Source organism: Mus musculus, chromosome 7 (assembly GCF_000001635.26).
Source record: "Mus musculus strain C57BL/6J chromosome 7, GRCm38.p6 C57BL/6J".
In the NCBI taxonomy this organism is placed as follows: Eukaryota; Metazoa; Chordata; class Mammalia; order Rodentia; family Muridae; genus Mus; species Mus musculus.
Window position 1 is genome coordinate 68,413,563 of NC_000073.6, and position 23,744 is coordinate 68,437,306.

At 42.9% G+C, this 23,744-nt stretch overlaps 1 long non-coding RNA gene across 1 annotated transcript; it reads left to right on the plus strand.

Annotated features, from left to right (window-relative positions):
• The first annotated feature begins 3,861 nt into the window (after window positions 1–3,861).
• Window positions 3,862–12,571, plus strand: 4933436H12Rik (RIKEN cDNA 4933436H12 gene). Its single transcript, NR_046208.1, has 3 exons — window positions 3,862–3,967; window positions 11,030–12,170; window positions 12,286–12,571. It is a non-coding gene; the product is annotated as an RIKEN cDNA 4933436H12 gene (long non-coding RNA).
• The last annotated feature ends 11,173 nt before the right edge of the window (window positions 12,572–23,744 follow it).

The window sequence follows — 23,744 nt, forward strand, 5'->3', positions numbered from 1 at the left end:
GTTTGCCACAACTGATAAGCTTACACTGGCACATGATTGCTCAGAGCCCATAGTTAGTTTGTGTTAGTGTTCACCCAGTGTTTTCCAGAGAATGGCTTTAGGGAAGTTGATAATAGCACACAGCTATCATTATAGTATAAAAATTAAACTAAGTGCCTAAAATATTTCTGCCCCACCTGTTCATCCATCTCTCTTCCCCCCTGATTCTCTCTTGTGTTGTTTTCTGGGACTTCTTCCCACCAAGTGTGGATGTCTAGTTTTCTAAGGTTTCTAGTGCCACTTGTTGAAAAAAAAATCTTTGCTTTATTTTTCATTTATTAAAGGTCAGCTGATTATATTTATATAGACCCATTCATAGGCTCTACCGCAGTGGTTCTCAACCTTCCAAATGCTGCGACCCTTTAATTCAGTTCCTCATGTGGTGGTGACCCTCCAATCATAAACTTATTTCATTGCTATCTTACAATGTATTTTGCTACTGTTATAACCTGTAATGTAAATATTTAATATGAAGGACATCTGATATGTGACCCCTAAGAGGGTCACGACTCACAGGTTGAGAGCCACTGATCTACATTATGTTCATTGATTTGCTTTCCTGATTTCCAGGAATATCAGTCTGTCTTGATTAATACAACTTTAGAGTAAGTCTCGAAATGAGGTGTGTCAGCTCCCCAACTTTTTTCCTTCGGATATGAGGCTTTTTCTTTTTCTTTTTTTTTCTCTGTGGGTGTAAACTTTAAAATCACTTTGACAGTGTCTTCAATTATTTTGGATTTATGCATCAAATTGGGGAGAAGGAACAGTGGGCGCCTCTGCCCAGAACCGCTCTGCAAATCTGTCCTGCCATGGTGGACCTGCCCACATCCCTTGACACCGTGAGTCGCAATAAATGTTCTTTATCTGTGCTGCTTCTGCAACGTCACATGTCACAATAAGAAGGAAAGTAAGCAATGTAACACCAATTACTTCCCCCCTTCTAGATGGCTCTCTAGAGTCCTAGGCATGTATTTACTTGAACTCAACTCTACTCTCTAATACTAGTCTGCTTCACAGGCCTCGTGAGCATTTTATAATAATGAAGCCCAGCCAAAGACTTCCTCCTGCACTGTCACTATCATTCATTCCCCGTAAAATGCACGTAAACCAACAGGCACACACAGTCGTGTACATGGACAAAGTCATGATCCCCTTAGTGGAGGACAATTCTGGTAAATCTATCTCCATTTTTTTTTTTTAAATCAATGTAGAAATACCAGGAGTGTACTTACATAGGCCAAGATGGCTGCAATGATGCAACCTTGTATGTGTGTCACCACATATGCTGTCTGTCACTGACTGGAATGTCATGTGGCATCTGGGTCTGCGTATGTGTGTGTTTGTGTGTGTGTGTGAGTGTGTGTGTGTGTGTATGCATGTGTGCACATACATGTATGTGTGTATGTCTCTCTGGCTATTTTGAACAGACTATTGATTGTTAAATAAGAGTAAAAATATTGAAAATTTTATGCTTACTTATTCCTTCTCTGATTTCATCTTTTCCCATGTGCATATTAGTCTCTGACTCCGTCTCTGTTTCTGTCTTTCCACACCCCCAGGAATGCATATGTATGGAAGTCAGAGATTAACACAGGGTGCCTTCTATTGCTCTCTATTTCAATTTTTTTGAACAGGTTTCTCACTGGCCTTGGAGCACACAGATCCACCCAGCTAGGCTGGTTGACTCATGGATTCCAAGGATCGTCTTGCATCTGCCTCCTCCAAGCGGGGTTTCCAGATGCGTATTGCCACTGCTGGCTTTATAGCGTAGTGACCAGATCTGAACTCAGGTTTCCATCCTATCCCTACTGAGCCATCCCATTAGCTCAGTTCATTTAATTCTGAGGGCACGTTTCCCCATGTAACTCTCTGACTGAGATAGAAAGGATTACTCTTTCTGCTTTTTATTGTTATTTTCCTCCTTACACATCAAACCAGAAATTGGAATAAGTCAATTAATTCTTAAAAAGATTATTATGTTAATTTAAAAAATTAGCATTTTTACCAGGACTCTAGGCTCCTCTGAGTGTATCTTTTATTGTCTGTTTCAGTGAAAACGAACTTTCTAACACTACCCTCTAAGGGAGGTTAGTACACACTCCCTAGATGTCTTGTAAGTTTCCCCGCTTAGTACTTTCAGCAGAAGAAAAGCTCCCCTCCCAATCCCAGCAGAAGCCTGCCCGAGGCTGTAATCAGAAGCTGAGCTTGAATCTGAGTACTCAAGGTGAAGGCTGCGAAGTTACTCAGGACTCCAGTCAGGATGGTCTCCCTGTGGAGTGTGGGTATCTTGGCCCATTCTCTCCATTTTTTTTAGCATCCTCTTTGTTGGAAGTGGCCAGCAATGGCAGGCTTTATATTAGTTATCCAAGGAAATATTTTGGAAGCCTAATAATCCTCACCAACTTCACCTGGCACAGAGAACGCGTGGAAACAAATGAGTTTGGCCAGAAGCCCAGGCTGTCAGCCCTGGCTCCTGTTCATTAGCAAGGACCTGCCTTTTGTGCCGGGATGCACTTGAACTTTGCAGATGGTTCTTTACCTGAGTGAGCAGACGGCTGTGGGAGCTTGGCTGTTGCTGCTCTTCTCACTTCAGCGGGAACGCTGAGGCACGTAAGGTTTTGTCCAAGTCAGATGCAGTGAGGGCTCTGAGATAGTCTATGTGCACATTGTTTTTTATTGTATTTCAACCCTATATGACATATATATATCATATAGTCTACCCTTCATTTATTACCCTACCCTGCCTCCCAGCCACCATTCTAGTGTCTGCCTTGGGTGTTCTCTCATGGGTAAGTCACAAAATTAGGGGCTTTATGAAAATCCTCTATTTTCCATCTTCCTTCAAAAAGTCAAAATTCAAGGGTGGGGCAGATGTGCCAGGCAGAAAGCTCTTGCTATACAAGAACTGAGTTTGTCCTCCAGAAACTACACAGAGTTAGATGAAATGATACAGTCTTGCCATTCTAGAGCTGGGGCAGGGGGTAGAGATAGGTATGGCCTATCCCTGGGCTTGCTGCCAACAGCCTGACCTAATCAATCAGCTTCAGGTTCCTCAAACAACAGAGTGGGTGACCCCTGAAGAATGACACCCCAGGGATACTGTCTTAGAGTTTCATTGCTGTGAAGACACACGATGACCAAGACAACTCTTAGAAGGACAACATTTAATTGGGCATGGCTTACAGGTTCAGAGGTTCAGTCCAGTATCATCAAGGCAGGAGCATGGCAGCATCCAGGCAGGCATAGGGCTGGAGGAGCTGAGAGTTCCATCTCTTGTTCCAAAGGCAACTAGGAGAAGACTGGCTTCCAGGCAGCTAGGATGAGGGTCTTAAAGTCCACACCCATGGTGACACACCTACTCCAGTGAGGCCACAACTCCTTGTAGTGCCACTCCCTGGACCAAGCATATAGAAACCATCACAGTTACCTTTGGGCCTCTATATGTGTATATGTACACATGCACATATACTGCCAAACATATGAATCTGCACACCTATACCTCCTCCCGCACAAATATACTTTTCATTTGTAAGTTATGTTATGTTACTTATTTATTTGGTTACTTTTAGACAGTGTTCCATGCAACCTAGGCTGGATTCAATGTTGCTCTGCAGCCAAGGATGATCTTAAACTCCTGATCACCCAGCTTCCACCACCATACTTGGTTTATGCAGTGCTGGGAGCTGAAGCCAGGGTTTTATGTATGCGAGACAAGCACTGTACCAACCGAGCGAGCTATGCCCCCAACCCTTATTTCCTGCATTATTATGACATCACATGCTTCCTGTGGAAACTGTGCACAATGCACTTGGAGCAGAAACTGGGATTCACTGGCTCACTTGGGGGATGCTGTACCTCTGTCCTTCTTGCTTCCCATATGGCTCATTGACTGGCATGAACTCACCAGCCATTGTTTCTTGTGTAGAAGGTAAGATGGGAGGCATGCAGAGGGGCAAGAGGCACTTTAATCGGAGCACTGTAAATACACGAATGGCCTCAAGCTGCCTGGCTTCTGCCTTGAGTCCTGCCTGACACTGCACTTGCTTTTCCTCCACTCAGCAGCCTGAGAAGGAGCCCAGAAACCCACAGGGGTCCCCAGAGTCCCCTCAGAGTTAGAAAGATCTGTCCACTTCCACTGCACACCTACATGAATCTGGATTTTCTTCACATGCTTCAGTCAAACAACACAGTGCAACAGATGAATTCAGTAGTGCAACTGTCTTCTGTGAAGCCAGATATTAAAGAGGTTTAAAAGTTGCTAAACATTTTGGGGGGGGGCAATGTGGCTATTTTAGAAGAAATGTCATACGTTAGTGTGATGGATTCTCTGCTTCAATATTTCCAGATTTTCATTTCTTTCACTTCTAGAACTGTGAACAGGAATATGTAAAATCTACATTAAGAACTAATTTAGAATCTTTAGTAATATTTAAATGTGTAAAAGAATCCTGAAACCAAAAGTTTGGGAATAAGGATCATCTCCCTAATGATTCTCTTCACTTTCTAGCAGATATTTCTGTGTCTCAGAAGCAACAGCGGTCATTTGAAAGAGAACCTTTAACGATAAGGGCTAGTACATTACAATGTATTTATAGATGGAATACTATACAGCAACAAACGGGAATAAAGTATAGTTCCATAAAGTGGCTGTTTAGTGAAAGACTACATACACAGCAAGTGCATTATAGCTGGAGAAATGCAAAAGCCAGAGAAAATCCGTGACATTTCAAAGACAGGCTGCATATGTGATGGTGGCCCTAGAAGGATATGTTGTCTATGATGTCATAATAATCTATTTTGTGTAAGTATACCCTATAACTTACAATGTAAGCATGATGATGAAATTGCCTAGGCACTCATTTCTCAGTGCTATTAGACGACACAAGCAGAGACTCTTGTGTTTAAAGATTCATACATGGCGGCGGTGGGGGGTGGGGGAAGAGCATAAAGGAGAGCCAAGAAGGCTACCTTAAAAGTTAGGCTATGAGTGTGTGAACATTTCCAGTGACCTCCTGGAGATCTCTGTACTTACCTCAAGTGCTGGTGATGTGACATCTTTCTCTGCTTGTGACTCAGCTAAGGGTATCAACGGTCTGTCTGGGAGCCATGAACTTGCTGGGAAACCATATTCCCCTTAACCCACTGCCTTTTTCCTGACCCGCCAGAGGAGGCCTCTGCAGAGGCGCTGCAGGATGGGAGCTGTATCCTTTATGATGGCTTTCTCCTCATCACTTCAGTACAGCTGTTCTTTCCCCAGGCAGTCCAGTAGATCCCAGCACGGTGTGGAATCCAGTGTGCAGTCTTCCCATTCTCCCTCCTTCACTGGCTTCATCGCCATCTTCTCAAAGGCCCCAGTGCCTGGCAGCTTGGCATCCCATCTCCTTGGACCAGTGGCTTCCACAGAGGCCTGATGTACTGTTTTCAAGCCTAGGGTCAATATTCCCTTATCAATATTCCCTTATCAATATCCCCTTATCAATATTCCCAATAAGCTCTTTCCCTTATCGGATCATCTGCTGATAATAGCTGCTCCTTGTGGAAAACTCAGATTACTTATTCAAACTGAGGCTGTCAAATGGCACTGGGCAGTTTGTGTGTTACTTGCATGGAGTCCCGGAGCATAGGCTAGGGTAAATTTTTTTCTCTTGCCAGAACGCCATGGAAACAGTTTGAGCAGCCAATTAACAGAAACCCAAATTTCAAATGGCTCCACATTCTAAAACTTTGCCAGCATGCATCTGACCTCTTGAGCATCCCCAAACACTAGTGTACTAAAAGTATTTATAAATTACCTTAGTCTACATGTAAAGGAGTTTTGTGTTTCATTTATTTTAGGTGCCCTTTCATTATGTATGAGCAAATATTCTAAAATCAGAAAAAAAAAAAAACAATCTGGAATCTGAAACACTTCCAGACACTTAGATAAGAGATGTTCATTTGGTTCCGGGAGCGATGCAGGAACAACACTGATACAGGATACAGATCTCCAAAGATGGGATGCGTGCATAGTTTGCTGTGTGAGCTCCTTGTCATGGCCTGTGGGTCATCATGAGGTTTCAGCCTGTCATTTGTGGTGTCCTGTGAAGAACTGGTAATGAAACAAATACCCAAGGACTACTGGCTGCTTCACCTGACCGCGATGGTGGTCAGCTGACTCAGGGCTGTCAGGTCTGGGAGCTCTTCTTCACTCCATGGGAGCATTTATAGAAAGAAAAATGACACTCCTAAACTTAAAAAATATGAAAATTTTCTCTGTATGTGTGTTTTGCCTGTATGTACTTATGTGTACCACTTGTGTTCTTGGTTCTCACAGAGGCCAGAGAAGGGTGTCAGATCCCCTGAAATTGGAGTTAGAGATGGTTGTGAGCTGATATGTGGGTGCTTGGAATTGAATCTGGGTCCTCTGGAAGAAGAGCAAGAGCTCTTAACCATTGAGCCTTCTTTCCAGTCCACACAACCAAGCTTGTTTTTTTTTTAATTAAAGATTTTTGTCTAATCCTTTTTAGAATGTCATTTTAATTTTAAAAAGTGTTAGTCCTTTGAGATTTTATACAGTGTGATTTTGATCACATTTATGGTATTTTTGATGTATGTGCACATATGAGTTCACACATGTGTGCACATGTGTATGGAGGACAGAGGTCAAGACAGGTGTTTTCCTCAGTCATGCTCTACCTTATTATTATTTTAAAATCTTTATTCTTTATAATTTCATACATGTACACAATGAAATATGATCAAATCTACTCCTTTCTATCTTTAACTTGTTCCCCTTACAACCTCATGGCCACAGGTAGGATTCCTATGTTTGAGCCTAGAGCTCACAGATTTGGCTAGCTTGGTTGTCTAGAAAGCCCAGTGTCTCTTCTATTACTGTCTCTCAGTACTATAGGATTCTAGGCATTGTCTGTTGTGCCCAGCTTCTGCCTGGGTGCTAGGGATCTAACTCAGGGCTTTGTGCAGGCATAGTGAGCACTTTACCAACTGAGCCATCTCTGCAGTTCCCAAGTCTTTAAACCTCCAATCCAGTCATAGAACTAGAGTGATTCCCCCCCCCCCAAATTTATTTCCCCCTAGAACCATCAGAGCTGGATTTACTGGAAACTAGACAAAATATTTAACTCAGCAGGACGCTGAATCACAGTGAACGCAAAGCAACAGCAAGTGTGTTACATGGAATCTAACATGTTCTGTGAGGCACAAGACCCTGACAACTGAAAGAAGAGGTTTGGAGAGTCTCAGACGAAGCTGAGGGTGGGGAATCTGAGTCATTTTGGTTCTTGTTTTCTATGTCAGCAGACATGACGCTTTTACTGCTGGAAGATACTGTTGTAATATCACACTGGAAGCTGTTTGTGGGTTCAGTCAGCTCTCTGTTACTATAGTGGAGTACCTTATATAGTCAGCTTACAGAAAGAGAAAGTTAATGTTGGCACAGACTTTGATGGTTTTAGTCCACAGGCAGTGGGCACTGTTTGCTTTGGCCTTGGAAAAGCAGCCATCATGGAGGGAGTGTGTAGTGATGAAGCCTATGACCTCAAGGCCAGGATGCAGACAGGCTTTGATTTAATACTCACACTGATCTACTAAAGGTCCCAATTCTTAAAGTCGTCACAATCTCCCAATAGCACAATTCTAGCAACCGAACCTTTGAGGACTGTCAAGATTCAAACTAGATCTCCTTGCAAGGTGGTCCAGCCTTCCCTGCCCCCCAATGCAACCGTGCCTCTCTAAGAGTAAATACCAAGCCAAAATGCAGGGAGAAATTGCTTGTATATCAAAATAAATAAATGATTTTACTGATTTATAACACTAGAAACTGGTGAATAGGAACAGTAACATACACAAGGGAACCAGACAAAGGAGACAGAATACAACATTGGATAGAGCCAAACTTTTCTCTTGTACATAACAGAAAACGTGGAGCCAACTTGGACCTGGAGCTCTGCTTTGTTTAGATGACTGAAGGTTGAACTCCTGGCCATACTTTATGAGGATGAAATGTCAGTACATCCTTGCTATAGCATAGACGAGGGATCCAAAGTTTGAGGGAGACAGAGATGCTGAGGTGGAGTTAGTCACTTCCAACCCCACTATCTTCCCAGTGACATTTCTGAGAGGGCCCAGAATGGCTCTGCAGTACCATGGTGAGAGAAAGACCCAGGCATGATGGATGTTGCTACTAACCTCTTGGGTTCTCTGGCTTTAGTGAAGGATAGACCCTCTAGCAACAGAGATGAAGTTTCAGCAAGATGGACCATATGGAGACGAGGAGCTTTGCCTCAAGTAGGCTATGGTTGACTGCTCAGCCAACTCCAGGAATCTGTCTGATTCTACCTCCCATTTTGCATTTCTATGATTACGAACGTGTGCCACGCATTTGGATTTTTATGTATGTTCTGGGAATTGAACTCAGACCACTGAGTTCATGAGGGGCTATCTGACAGAGCTCTCTGTCCAGCGTAAGAATTTAATTCTTGAGCAGTTTCAGTTAGTCTCCTGACTGCCGAGGAGACACAGTTGTAGATTCCTGGGGTACAGGTTGTGAAACAAATGCTAGTCTTCCGTCCGTGAGCAGAGCCTGGGGATCCTAGATTGTGGCTCAGGGAGAGGTTTTCATCACAGGGACATCCCCATGCTGTGCTCTCTGGCACCAAGCACCGCAGGTCTCGTTTCGGGGCTGCCTGAGACTCTGGAGCGGCTCCGGACAAAGCTCCAGGCAGTTGGTGAGAGCATTGCTGTGCTGGGTGGGAGCATCCTAGAGCACTTTGGTCACGCAGTTTCTGCTCCAGTCAGAGCTGATGAACAGGAGGGCCAGACCCGTCGGAGGCTGTTCGGGGTGAGAAATGCTTTCTAAGCAAGAAGAAAGAGTTCCTTTCTGGCCAACTTATGATGGGAACCCATAGAAAAACTGAAGCCTTATAATGGACTTTCAAGTAATTCAGACAAACTTCATACCAAAGCAGGGAGAAGCCTGCACAGTACAAAGCCGTGTGCTTAGCTGCCGCTAGGAAAGACTGGGGAGCAGCCCTGTCCCCAAGTGAGCTCAAGTGGGGTTCCTTTGCCTTTCACAGGCCTTAGGGCTTCCCATGGCCCGGCCCGTGTTACATCTCTAAGGCTACTGTGCCCCCTTTTCTCTCCTCTCCCCAAAAAAGTATCGAAGGAACATTCTTAGGTATTTTCTTAAGTATCTAGGAGGTATCTAAGAAACTTTCCAAATAGAAAAGTTCTGTCTCCTTTGTCTCCTTATTTGTCCAATATGTCCAACAACCTCCCACCCCACAGATAGTCACATGCAGACATAGACGTGTGCTCTTGTAGGAAAGCAAGGACAAAGGGAGACAGTTTGGAATTATTATTATTTTAAAAAAAATCATTTTGTATGCTAGAAAGAATGGTGAATAATTTCTGCCAATGGTCAAAATAGGACTTGTACTCATTTGAATTTTAAATTATCTACCAAACGGGGTTTCTATTTTGCTTTAAGAGGGTGGATTTCAGATAAGACAAGTCATTGCAAAGCCAGGTTCAGAAGCTAAAAAAAAAATCCTCTGTGGCTAGCCAGACAGTCGCATTTGCCAAGGGACTAGGCAGTAGGAGCTGCTGCCCTTCATCCGGGTTATACCAGTGCTCTGCAACTTCTGAACACCTGCTTCGCAGACTTCCCGTGGTCTCTTCCTCGAGAGACTCCACTCTGAATCCGAGCCAGGAGAGCTGCTGAGTTTTCTGTTAAGGAAAGTCCATGCTAAACAAGCCATGTTCATACCACACTGTTGTCTCCACTCGAGTCTCCATTTTTTTTGTATCCTTGCTTTGTTGAGCACTTTAATATCCCCAACGCGTCACATGGTCCCTCATCCTCAGTGCAGACCTGAGGACAATGAAGCTCTCAGATGGAGTAAGTCCAGTTTCTTCGTATTGTCCCTAAATGAACTATCAGGCAGATCCACCAGGACTGTCTGACTTTCCTTCATGGCCCTGTTTCTGTGTGAGCACATTCGTGAGAGTGTGGTGTGTCCCAGTGGGTGTGCACATGTGTGAGCATGTGTGTGCATGTGTGTGCATGCATGGAAATCAGTCATCCACGTCTGCTATCTTCCTCCATTGCTTTCTGTGCAAATGTTTGAGATAGAGTCACTGATTCGAGAGCTTATCCATTGGACACACTGGCTGGCCAGTGAGCTCTATAGATCTTTTCCAAGTCTCCCAGTCCTGGCGTTACAGAGGTTCCCACTGTACTCGCTGGTGCTGGGACCCTAATTCAAGTCTTCGTATTTGTGCAACATGTCCTTTATTGGCTGAGCCAACCCCCACCCAGATTCCCTATAAGCACACCAGAGACAGGAGTGTGGAGTTCTAACTTGGATGTATTGTCAGTCAACTACCAAGTTTAAATATCAGGCAATGCTTCTTTCTTTGGGGTTTAATATTTGTCTTAATCTGCTTTATGTTGCTAAAGCAGAAAAAAAGGGAGGTTGGGGAATTCATTAAAAGCAAGAAATTGGTTTCTCATAGTTCTGGGCTTTTGCCAACTGCTCCCAGAGGTGTCTGGGAGACATTGTCACTGAATCTTCTTGCACTTGCCTGTAGGTTGAGATGTCTAAGAGTGCCCTGTGAGTGTGTATGGTAAGGGTCTCTGTGCTGGATCTCACATGCTGGAGGGAAGCTAAGCATGCGTGAGAGACAGAAGCAAGGGAGGGACACACGTGTGTAGACACCTCACTCTCTTGATACCTAGTCTATTCCTGAGACATTATTAATCCTAATCATGTGTTAATGGCCCATTTTCTAGTACTGTATCAATTGCAATTAAATTGCAACATGAGCTTAGGAGGGGGCATTCAAGCCATAGCAATGTCCCATCTTGATACTAACGTGAGCAGAGATACTCAGATTCATATCTATCGAGATAGAATATGAAGTACATGGCGGGATGGGCTTGTGCTTGCCCTGCCTGGCTCAGCAAGAGAGATGATTACTGATCTTGCAGGTGTTTCATTGGAAGGACCTTGTAGAGCATGTCCCCAGGAGCTGCCTTCCTAGCGGACTGGAGACTGGGTGTCCTCCAGGAGGGGTAAGTGTGAGATGATGCAGCAGACTACTACCTGAAGCAGAGATGGCAAAGGCCAAGAATTGAATTTTGTGTGTGATCACAGTCATCTAACAAATGACTAGTACCTTCTCGCACGTTCAGACATTGCCCTCATTGCAGAGAGGGTAATCTCAACAGCTGTATTCCTATCTCTCTGTCACCAACTGATAACTGAAATGTACTCAAATAGCTAGGCGATGGCTTAGTATATTTGGGCACTTCCAATCTTATAATGAAGAACAGCAGAGAGCTACACACAGAGAGCTCCTCTTCCTCCCTCCCTCCCACCCCCTTCTCTCTCCCTCTCCTTCCACTTACACCTGTTCCCAGTTCTTGTACCTTATGGAAGCTCCAGGCTTACACATTGCTATACACTCTCTGTGTCTCCCCATTAATGCATTTCTTCTGTGTATATATGTACCTGTGTTCACATTCTCCCGATTTTTAAAGGCCACCGATCAATTTGATTTGAGGACTACCCTTCATGATCTCATTTTGCTTTATATCGCTGAGATGATCCATTGTCCAGGTAAGTTCCCATTTCCAGGTTCCGGGAGTGGGAGCCTGCCTGCAAATTGTATTTGGAGGAGGACAGGGGAAGTCACTACAGGTTATGTATCAGTTGGAGTCCTGAGTGAGAGTCACTGGAGCCATCTACTGAAAGGCTGCAAATAGAGTATCCATGGGATAAACAATTATTTTTAAGACAGGCCGTTTATATGGAATGCTTTGAACTTGAACCCAGGGCCTCTAGACTTACGCAGTTTTTGGTCCCAGGAGTAACTGGCTTGTTGGTTGATCATAAGCTTTGCATGCTAGCCTTACTCTTTCAAGGTTTTTATTAGTCTTTTCTTTTTTTTTCTTTTTAAAAAAGTCCATTTTAATTGGAGATTTTGACATTGACATTATTCGGGTTGGGAAGAGCCTGAGGCAACATAAAGTAATTGTCTTTTATCAGAAGAGTTCAGGAGGACACTGGGTGATCTCCATCAACTCTGAAAACACGGAGTCCTTCCTGAAATACCTTCACAGTGAAAAGGTGGGGAACAACCCGCAGCCAATGGCATACGATCAATACTGGCGAGAGGAGGGGTGTGTGGGCTGGACAGCAGTTTCTCTTATTTCTTTATCCCATCTCATCTTTCCTCTAACAGGACTACTTGTCAGATGTCGAGGCCGGGAACCGGTTTGGAGATTCTTGTGTGATCGTTTGAGGGTGTATGGACATCCACAGAGTGTCACTGCTTAGCCAGTGTGGTCCATCTTGTTAGACCATGACTGTGCATGCATGGCCAGTCAGAAGCCTCTCAGGAGGTGACATACATGCTGGCAACACTGGGGAATGGGCCACACATGTCCTGGGTCACTCATTCTCTTGACTTCCTTTACTATGTTTTATCTTTCATCGTTCTAACAAAATATATGAATCTGGGTGCTGTACCTTCAGTGTATCCAGTAGGCTTTGTCAGTAAGGTTTTGGTCTCCAACAGGGCATCCCTAGGAGGTGGAGGAAATCTTAGGGGTGGAGCCTAGTGGGAGCCAAGTGGGACCTATCTATTAGGTCATTTTGGATGTTGTCAAGGGGATTGAGGAACACCAGTCTCTTCTCTTCTTTTGTCCCCTGTCATATTGTGAGCTTGGTTGTCCTAAATAGGGGTCCCATGATCATGTGTCATCACAGGCCGAAAGCAATGGGTCCAATTGGTCACGGACCAAGACCTCCAAAACTGTGGGCCAAAATAAGGCTTTCTTCTCTATAAATTGATTATCTCAGGTCTTTTTGTGTCGTGTGAAAGTCTGAGTAACAAACTTGGTAACTTAAAAAAGAATAGCTTATGTGCCTCATGGATCTGGAGGAGGCTACATGCTAAGAGCAGGGTGCCAGTATCTTGTTGGTACCTGGTCAGGCATGTGATGTAGTGATGCAGAACAAGCTCTTAGGAAGGGGAACTGAGCATGGCATCTGAGCCTGCCACATAGAATAGGGCTCACCCACATCATGCACACCAGCCAGTGTGGTCTGCTTTGTTAGGGTTTGCTGTTGCTGGAAAACCTGAGTACCCTGATCTGTACATATTGTGCACATACTGAGAGAAAGCACACTCTGTGAAAGGGTGAACTTCAAAGAAGAGGGCCAGGCAGAAGAACAGAAGAAGTGGACACTATAATAGGTTGTAATAAAGTACTTGGGGGGTGGTAAACAAGGAGGAGGCATGAGACAAGGAGAAAGACACTAAGAAGAACACTTAATCTATCTATCTATCTATCTATCTATCTATCTATCTATCTATCTATCTATCTATCTTCTATCTCTCTCTAGCATCCATCTCTCAATCAATCGTATATTTGTCTATCATTTAACATCCTTGCCAGTGTTTCAGTACTCATCTCCATCTTTATTTATCACTATATTACATTCTTCTTTATTCAAAGAGAAAATTGATGACATCTAGTAACACAAAGAATGATTCTACTTAAGAATTTAAGATCTTAGGCTTTTAGTTTAAAAATTGCTCCATATATATGTAACACATTTACTATGTATACATAATATATAAATATACATATGTGCTTCAGATAGTGACACTTGTTTGTATATACTTTTTTTAGTAGACAGAGAAGGGGATGCAAAGATGAGTGTTGGGAGTGCTAGTGTGGCTGTCGTCAAGGTGAGACTAAAGGGAGTGTTTATATTCATGCTAATTATTAGTTTTTTATTATAACTTTGGATTGTATACTTGTACAACCAATTATTCATTTAGTCACATTTTCTTTTCTTTCCTTTTCTTTTCAAAAACAATTTTATTAGATATTTTCTTCATTTACATTTCAAATGCTATCTCAAAAGTCCCCTATAACTCCACCCCCATGCCCTGCTCACCAACCCACCCCACTCCTGTTTCCTGGCCCTGGCATTCCCCTGTACTGGGGCATATAATTTTTGCAAGACCAAGGGCCTCTCCTCCCAGTGATGGCCAACTAGGCCATCTTCTGCTACATATGCAGCTAGAAACACGAGCTCTGGGAGGGGGGTACTAGTTAGTTCATATTATTGTTCCTCCTATAAGGTTGCAGACCCCTTCAGCTCCTTGGGTACTTTCTCTAGCTTATATTTTATTTTTAATAGAGTAAAATTGTAGATGGTTAAAAGTCCAGGAGTTGCAAAATATTTGCAATAAAAACAAAGGCTATATACCTCAGAATTAGTCAGGGCTCTCCAGAGAAACAGAACTGATAGAATGAATATATACATATATATCTCTATCTCTATCTCTATCTCTATCTATCTATCTATCTATCTATCTATCTATCTGTCATCTCTATATATGTATATTAAGCTGGGATATATTAGATTGCATGATCATGTTTGGGTGGAGCGGTCTAACAATGTCTGTCTATATCTGGAGAGGCTGAGAGCACTGTAGCTACTCAGTTCATGAGGCAGAGGCCTCAGCAATCCCAATCTGGCACTGAGAGTCTGGAAAAGTGTGGAGAGCCACTGGTCTTCAGTCCATGGAAGCCCATAGAAGGCGAGTTCTCCTGTCATTGAAGAGTAGGAGAAGCACTGACCACATCGGAGGAAGAATACTCACCAGCTGCAAAGCGAGCAGGCCCAAACCAAACAGCAACCACCAAAAGCAAACCCCCGAACAATGCTTTCCCATCAGCCACAGCTGGAAGGGCTGGCCACAGTTTAGTCAGTGTTACTGAGAACATCTCTCACAGGTGTGATCAGAAGCCCCAGTACAGGGGAACGCCAGGGCCAAGAAGCGGGAGTGGGTGGGTGGGGGAGCAGGGTGGAGGGAGGGTATAGGGAACTTTCCGGATAGCATTTGAAATGTATATAAAGAAAATATCTAATAAAAAGATAAATAAAAATAAAAAAAAAGAAGCTTAGCTTCATCCGATTTCAGAACCTATCAGGTTGACAATGAAGGTTAACCACCACAGCCCCTCATCCCTGGTAGCCTTGTCATTGTCCCACAGAAAGTTACTTTGAGTTCTTTCATCTGTCTCTTTCAGTGATTTCGATATTCTAAATAACATGCTTTGTTAGTAAGCTTTGAGTTACTCTGGCAAGGAGCTGAGATGATCAGCTCATAAAAAGGTAAGGAAGAGTTTGGCTCACTGTGTTCAATGGAGAGAGAGAGAGAGAGAGAGAGAGAGAGAGAGAGAGAGAGAGAGAGAGAGAGAGAGAGAGACAGAGACAGACAGAGAGAGACAGAGAGAGACAGAGAGAGACAGAGAGAGAATGAGAGAGACAGAGAGAGACACACAGAGAGAACTCACAAAAGGTCATTTTATGAGTCAACGAAGTTGTTCTAAGGTTACCCTGTAACCCAGTGCCCTGTCCAGAGAAATGTTGTTATCATCCTCCAAGACCTTGAGATACAGAGTGAGCTTCTGTGGAGCACAGAAGTGTGATCTTGAGTCATCTAGAAGAACGGTCTGTCTGCAGTAGGGAGGGAAGACATCCAGGACATGCACACACATCTGGGAAGAGAGTGTCCTGCAGATCACAGACAGGGAAGTGGGAGGGTGCAGTGGTGGGTGGAAGCTGGGGCTCAGTGGGAAGGAAAGATAATGTCTGACCGGCTAAGGTTAGAGGGTTCTGCCGTACCAGAATCTGCTGAGTCTGAGTTCCCAGGGAGCTCTGCGAGACCTTTACTGTGACCCTTACATGGATAACATCATTGTGAAGTCACCAACAGTGGATGTTTTTCCAGTAGCCACAGGGCTCTCTGATCCCTACGAAAAGAGAGGAGCTGACAGGTAAGTTTTGTAACTAATTATATGCACATGGCAGACCTAATTTCATTTAACCTTTTAGAATAAACATGAATGAGGAAGATTGGTGTTCCCATTTTTATAAAGGAAGACACCAAATTTCCAATTCAGAACCAGAGTCCAAATCCAGGAATCAGCAGTCCCTGCTTTGAGCAAGTCAAGAAATGGATTTAAGACAGAGTCCACAGCAGTCTGCACCATTTCCCAGAAGTTAAGTCATGCTTGAGCCAACCCTACATGCATAATAGGATCACATGATGCCCTGCACATAGTTTGAATTAGTTTGCAACTTTCAAGCACTCTGGAGCGCTTACACGATCTTTTAGAATTCCATCATCCATTCTTTTTTGAAGACTTTCAGACCTAAGAACATTGAGTCCTCAAGTTCGATGTGCCAATAAAACATTAGAGCGAGGGGAAGTCGACGTGTTTAGAAGGGTGGAGTTGATTAATCTGGGCCTAATGGTGCAGGTCTGAAGCCCAGCTGCTTTGGAGGCTGAGTCACGGAGATTGTAACTTCAAGGCTTGCCTTGGCTTCACTGTGAGCTCAAGATTAGCCTGTGCAACTTAGTGAGATTCAATCTCAAAATAGAAGACAAAAAGATGGCTGGCATGTAGCTCAGTGGCAGAGCTCTTGCCTTGTATAAATGAGGCCCATGCTTAGTCCTCAGTACTGAATCCACTCTGGACTAAAGAGCAGATGTTTCTTATAGCATTCTGGGTGGTCCTAACAAAGCCCACGTATGCAGCTGGCTCCCAGAGAGTGTGTGCAGGGAGCCAACCCTACATGTGTCTCACTGCTTGTTCGTTACTGCCTCGCCACTCCATATGACTGTCCATCATGGGTCCTGTTGTAGATGTGTGTTATTAAGTTGATGTGGTAGTTTTCTTGTCGGTATATGCTTTTAACTGAAGAGTAATAACTACATTACTGAAGTGTACCTAGAAAGGGTAATTCATAAGACAGTTTCATGTGTCAACAATATCCCTTTTTAAATCCCCCTCTTATGTTGATTTTCTTGTTTCTATTTTTATTTTACTGTGTGTGTGTGTGTGTGTGTGTGTGTGTGTGTACATGTGGAGGTCAAAGGACAGCTTGTGGGAGTCAGTTCTTTCCATCTACCATGTGGGAATTGAACTCAGGTTGTCTGACTTGGTGACAAGTTCCTTTACCCTGTGAAGCATCTTGCTTGCTCTTGGGTTCATTTTCTTTCTGTCTTTTTTTTTTTTCTGGAGTGAGTTGTTGTAGACTACTATAGACTAATAAGCATATGCTGGGCCCTTAGTCCTTTGTCATCATCTGCGTCATTAGCCTGCCTCCACTCTCCTGCATCTTTTTTTAGCTCTTCCTCACCCCTCCCCTTTCACCTTCATCTCTACTAACCATCTGTAGCAGGTGGTTGATGTAGTTGCCTTACTTTTCTTTGTTTCTTGTACCCCCTTTTCTGGCTGCTGCTTCCAGTCTTCCCGTATCACGATCAGGGCAACTCACCATCTAATGGGGCTGGACTGGCTGGGAAGGCTCCTGCGGGTGTTTACTAGAGATACAACTATCTGTTAGTGATTTCATCTTAGTGCCATCTCCCATCAACCTATATATTCTCAGGCAGGTTAACTGGTCAAACCCATTTTACTTCACTTTCCTTATGTGTGAGATGGGAACGACTATTAGGCCACCATGAGGTCATGAGTTGGCTGATATTTGGCAAATACTCAATGAGTAGCCACATTATATATGCCATGGACTCTGCATATCTCCATAGCTGGGCTTTTAGCAGCAAGGATTTGCTGATGTTTTTGCTTGAGACTCTATGAAGCTATCAAAGTTCCACTGATCACCAACTTATGGTTGATCTTTTAGATGGGGCTACTTAAAGAGATGCCCCAACTTTTCCAGTATATGCTAATTTAATCAAATTCTAGGGCATCTCATTTTTTCCCCTGTTACATGGCTCTTTACTTCCAGATGGTAAGCAAAGTCTGTGTGTGTGTGTGTGTGTGTGTGTGTGTGTGTGTGTGTGTGTGTGTGTGTGAAGATAGTCATGAACGATCTCTAGTGGTTTTGGGCTTAGGGAACAGTAGATACACAAAGTTGAAGATCCTGAGAGTTAAGGCTCAGTTGGGGCTAACAAGAGTTCTAATAAAGATGGACAAATGTCCAGCCTGGGTTCAGAGGGAGGGGTTTGAAGCCAATTTTATAGACAGGAATTTGTCTTTCTCTTTTAGTATCAAGTTTTGCATTTGCTCATCCATCTTTTCTTTCATGTTTTCAGATCTTTTCCACCTATAAAGCAAGCCAGAGTCAAGTTTTGTATTTAATTGGTTATTAATCGGCAGACTGATTTAACCACATCAATGCAATTAAGCCATCAATATATTATCTTTTTTTCACACAGAAAATAACAATCAAGGTCTGTCTCTGTACTCAGGGACAGTTTTTTTTTTCTCTCTCCATGTTACCCTTGCTTAATATTTACAACTATGGACAGGTGCTAGCTCTTAATGAAAGCACACTCACATGGACACTAGAAGTGCCAGTGGGTTCTGGCATCTCCTGCAGAACTGTTCCTGCAGGTCTCTCAATTGACTCTTTTTCCTCAAGGCCAGAGGACAAGACGCTTCCTTTGGTGTTGATTGCAACCATAAAATGAAGCACACGGGAACGGCACGTTAGTCCTATTACTCGCTTTCTTGCTATATTGGGTATAGAGTCCTCCTATTTCATAAGGCCTTCAAGCACTGATTTAAGAAAAAAAAAACATTTTCTCTTTCATTTATGGACAGCGCCTGAGGCATCCACTATGTGATAGGTGCTTAATAAATAATAATAACAGTTATTATTTGGAGCGGAAATCTGCTGATCCTTTCCCACGAATGGAACCCCGAGACCTCTTTTTTTTTATTATGGAGGAGGCTGTATTTGTTTAACACTGCATTATTGTCGCCTTTATTTCAGCGCATCAGCGTTCCACTTAGCCATGTGCGGCAGGAGTTATGGTTATTGCTGTGTCTGGTTTTTTTTGTCTCAATTTCTTTTCTTTCTAAATTCCAGGGGTTGAGATAGCACCATAAAATAAATAATAAATTTATGCCTTAGTAAATAATACAGATGTGAATGAATATCTGCAGGTGTTGTGGGGGTTGTGTGTGAGAGAGAGAGCACGTGTGTGTGTGTGTGTGTGTGTGTGTGTGTGTGTGCGTGCTCCCTCACTTGAACAGTCTCTTCTTTAGCAGTTTGGGAAATCACAGGAAATCTGACTGTGACCTTGTAGTCTGGGCTGCATTTCAGAACTGTGCTTTGGTGTAGTCTTACTCCAATGCTAGGGGCTTTTCACGTTACCCAGTGTTCAGCAAAGATACCGCAATGAAACCTCATTCTAGTCCCCATTTCTGTTTAGATGAGAGAGGCAGGGAGGTGTTTTATTTTATTTTATTTTTTCACTTCTTAAAACATACAATGTATTTTGGAGAAATATTCCAGGAAGGATGTCACATGTCCTGCCACTTCATAAAAGGAACACAGTGTCTGTTTTTCTTTGTGACTCAACTTTGTTATGTCACAAAAAGCTAAAGAGCTGCTCTGGGTCCTCAGATGGTATCCTTGACTTCACAGCACTGTGGCCAGATTCCCCCCACCTCCCCATGAACCCTACCCTGATCCCCCTGTCCTCAGCTTCTCCTTCACGGGTTCTCTCCTTCCTGTGATACATAGCTGTTACTTTTTTCTATCTGCTGTTGTTCTGCCTCCTACCTCCCCCTCTTTCCCACCCTGTGTTTAGAATATGAACATTTAGAAAGAAGAGTATATAATCAATACTCTTGTTAGTATGTCCTAAATAAGAATTAACACAGCAATAAGGTAGGTTGTTTTCTGTGGTCTCTTTGGGCACCCAAATGTGATCTCTAAGTTTCTACCAGGACTAATGAGTTTTCATGGCTAGCAAACCTAACTGTGTTCACAATGAATGGCTGTTTTCCATATCAAATCACCCTAAGAAGTGGGTGCAGGACTTGAGCACCATAGCTTGTCTCTTTAAGATGAAGACCATCATTTATATCTGCCCCAACCATGTTGAAAGTCTTAGGAAGTCTGGAAGGAATCCTTGTCAATGATGAGATTGCAAGTTTGTATAAAAATGGGATAATAAACAGCAATAAGCTTGTAGAAAGTATAAAAATCAACCCACAAAAACTGACAATAACTTTTGCTTACCCTGCACTTCATCATTTGTAAGCCCTGTCATTAAAAAAAAAAACCTGTTATTGAAGGGGATTTTCCTATCCTGGTTTCAGAGAAGAGCAGACACTTGGGCTGCATAGGACTTCAGAAATGTCCCTTGAATTCCCCATGACCAGAGAAGAGAAGGGCATCCTCCAACTCCTGGATTAAGGTGGAACTCATTGTGGTAATTAGTTCAACCCAAACAATTTTTAATTAAAGGTTTTCTTAAAAGTGCCAGCCGTTGGGCCCTGGTTTTCCTAAACCTTTAGCAGAGCTCCATAGGTTAGTGCTTCGGGGCTGTGTGCCTGCGACAGCTCCATTTAGAGAGTATTTGTGATATTCTCTCCTGGTCTTTTACTATCCACAAGTTGAAATAATTTTATAAGCTTTTCTGGTGCAGTTGAGCCCACAGGCTTTTCTTTTCTTTCTTTGTAGCTCTATATAGGCACTAGTGGGGATATTTTTCTCTATGTTAAGTGATGGTGTTCTGAATTACTTTTCTATTCACCCAGAATCTTCTTAAAACAGAATATGTGTAGGAATGTGAATTGGAAAACCGCTTGGAAGTATCCAGTAAAGCTTATCTCATGTTTTCCCTATACTGCATAAAATATGCATATGTATGATATATCTCCATATATGCATATATGAGATATACATATATATCTCCAAGAGAGATGGGTAACAGAAAAGTACAAAAATGTTCTTAACTATCTTATCATACTCATCCACAATTGGAACATTCTGGAGAGCCACCCTCAGGCATGGTAAACTTGACACTATGCGGCAAACAAAAGCAACAATAGAAATAGCTGCTGTGCATCACAGACAGACTGGATGAGTCATGACTGGAATAGAAATATATGAGTGCTCACGGAGTATTCACAGAGTGATTACAGATAGCTGAGGGCCAAGGTTGGCCAAGCTGGTGTACGATGAACATGCAATCGTGCATTTGTGATGATGGTTATCCCTGGGAAGATGGTTTTGATTCAGGAGGGGAATCTGTTGGGGTACTAGAGGTATGTATGCTTTCAGGTGGTACTGATGGATAAGTGGAGATGTGTCAGTACTCTCTGAGTTTATAGGAGATGCTGTGTATGTGGTCCAGCCTGTATCCTCCTGGCTCTAAGCACCCATATTTCCAACTACTGAGAATGTTAGACAACTGTCAGTCAAACCCACCTCCTTGTCTTGCCCTTGGTCTCAGAGAGTAGCTTGTCCAAGATTACACCCTTCTCTGATTTAGCTAGCAACCTGTGACCTGAATCCCAGGCAGTTCTTCCCATTCCTGGAGCTCTTGGGGGACCACTACAGCTTTCCTTGTAAGTGCATCACTGGGTATCCTTTCTCCCGGCCCCATTCTGTTTCCTTCCTCACTTATGGGCAAGGTTAGTAACTTAATTTGGAAGGCTCAGAGCAAAATGTAAATGCAGGGTCTTGCTCACAAATTTAAGAATTCCAAAACGTTGAGAGCAGAGCAAAGGTCAGGTTTAAGTGTGGCTCTTATGCCCATGTGTATGTCTTAAAGTCAGGCTAGTCCCTACAACCATTTCAGGAAGTGTTTCCATGAACAGCAGGTTCATTCAACTTACAATAGAGACTGCTTTCCACAGAGAAGCCTGGCTGATCCCAGAACTCCATGATAAGGATTTATATTCTTGGGTCTTTATATGATGCTGCAAAAAAAAAAAAAAAAAAAAGTAACAAAGTGTAAACTCCTTTGTTGGTGAATAATGGTTCTTGTGATGGCTGTTATTGGTTGTCAACTTGATTATATATGCAATTAACTAAAATTAAAAAATGGAGTTCACAGCAGTGAGGGTTTTTTTGTTTGTTTGTTTAATTTGAAGTAGGAAAATCCACTTCTCATCTGGATCTTGAGGTGGGAAGACACAAGACTTTAATCTGGGCCACACCTTCTGCTGGAAACCTATATAAGGACATGGATGAAGGATGCTTTTGCTTTTTGTCTGCTTGCTCTCACTCTCACTGACAAGCCCACTCCTTCCTCATAATTTGAGCTTTGTTCTTCAGGATTCCAGCATCTACTGAAGACAAGCTGAGACATCCAGCCACATTAGAATGAGTAACATCTGGATTCTTGGATTTTTCTGTTCATATCCAGTCATTGCTGGATTGTCTGGACCACAAATGTAGGCAGAGAAATGAAAAGGGTAGGGATGAGATTACAAACTAGGAGAACTGAACCAAAGAGGAAGAATGCCTTCAGTTGGCAAACCAGAAGGTTGACAAAACACAGGTTAGGAGCCTGAAGGTAAGTTAACAGAAACTTTCCAACTCAAAATGCAAAGACAAAACCAGTGAAGAGTGGAGTTTCGAAGAACTATGAGACAAGTCCAGAAAGCCTTAACATGTGCCTTGTTGGAGGGAAAGAGAGAGAGAGAGAATGTGTGCAGGGAAGTCTGCAAAGTTACAGTGGCTAAGTGACTGTCAAAATTAACAACAGACATCCAAATGTACACTGAGGATCTTATGGAGCACGAAGTAAGATAAACATTATGTAACTGTATCAAGGCATCATGTTCAACGAACAGAAAACCAAAATCTTAAAGGTCTTTGTCCAACTTGTGTCAGGTGGCCACAAACATTTTTAGATGCTACAAGGGCAAAACAAGAGGTAGAAGAACCTAGAATTCCACTAAAGTAAATTAAATACAAAATAAGGTTCTTTAAAGTATTACATTTAGTATATATAGAATTATTATGTAATATATATTTAGGTTAATACATATTTCTTCTTCTTCTTCTTTTTCTTCTTCTTCTTCTTCTTCTTCTTCTTCTTCTTCTTCTTCTTCTTCTTCTTCTTCTTCTTCTTCTCCTTCTCCTTCTCCTTCTCCTTCTCCTTCTCCTTCTCCTTCTCCTTCTCCTTCTCCTTCTCCTTCTCCTTCTCCTTCTCCTTCTCCTTCTCCTTCTCCTTCTCCTTCTCCTTCTCCTTCTCCTTCTCCTTCTCCTTCTCCTTCTCCTTCTCCTTCTCCTTCTCCTTCTCCTTCTCCTTCTCCTCCTCCTCCTCCTCCTCCTCCTCCTCCTCCTCCTCCTCCTCCTCCTCCTCCTCCTCCTCTTCCCATATTGGAGTTAAAAATTTAGTCACAGTGCAAAGAAAATTCACCTCATAGAATTTTCCCCAAGAGGCAGAAACATTGATGTGTGTCTGTTATCCAGGATTTCCAGGCTTTAACCATCAATTGGTTTAAATAGCTGGTCCATGTCAAAGACCCCTTTTCTGTTGACTCTGTCAATATCAGGCAGATACAACCTTCCTATTCATGGTATCTGTTGTTTCTTTGTGAGCATGGGTTGGGAGAGGAGAGATGGTCCTTGGGTCTACAGTGGTCTCTGGATACTCCCTGGACTCTGCTAATGAGTGTCTGACTACAAAAGTGTCAGAGATCTTGCCAGTCTGGCTTTTCTCCAATTTAACTTATCAGTCGTGTTTCAAGAGTTCATATCTATGTGATCACTAGGCTCAAAGGTCCAGCAACCAGACTATCAAACCTGCATCTATCTATCTATCTATCCCACCTACCTATCTCATCTATCTATCTCATCTATCTATCTATCTATCTATCTATCTATCTATCT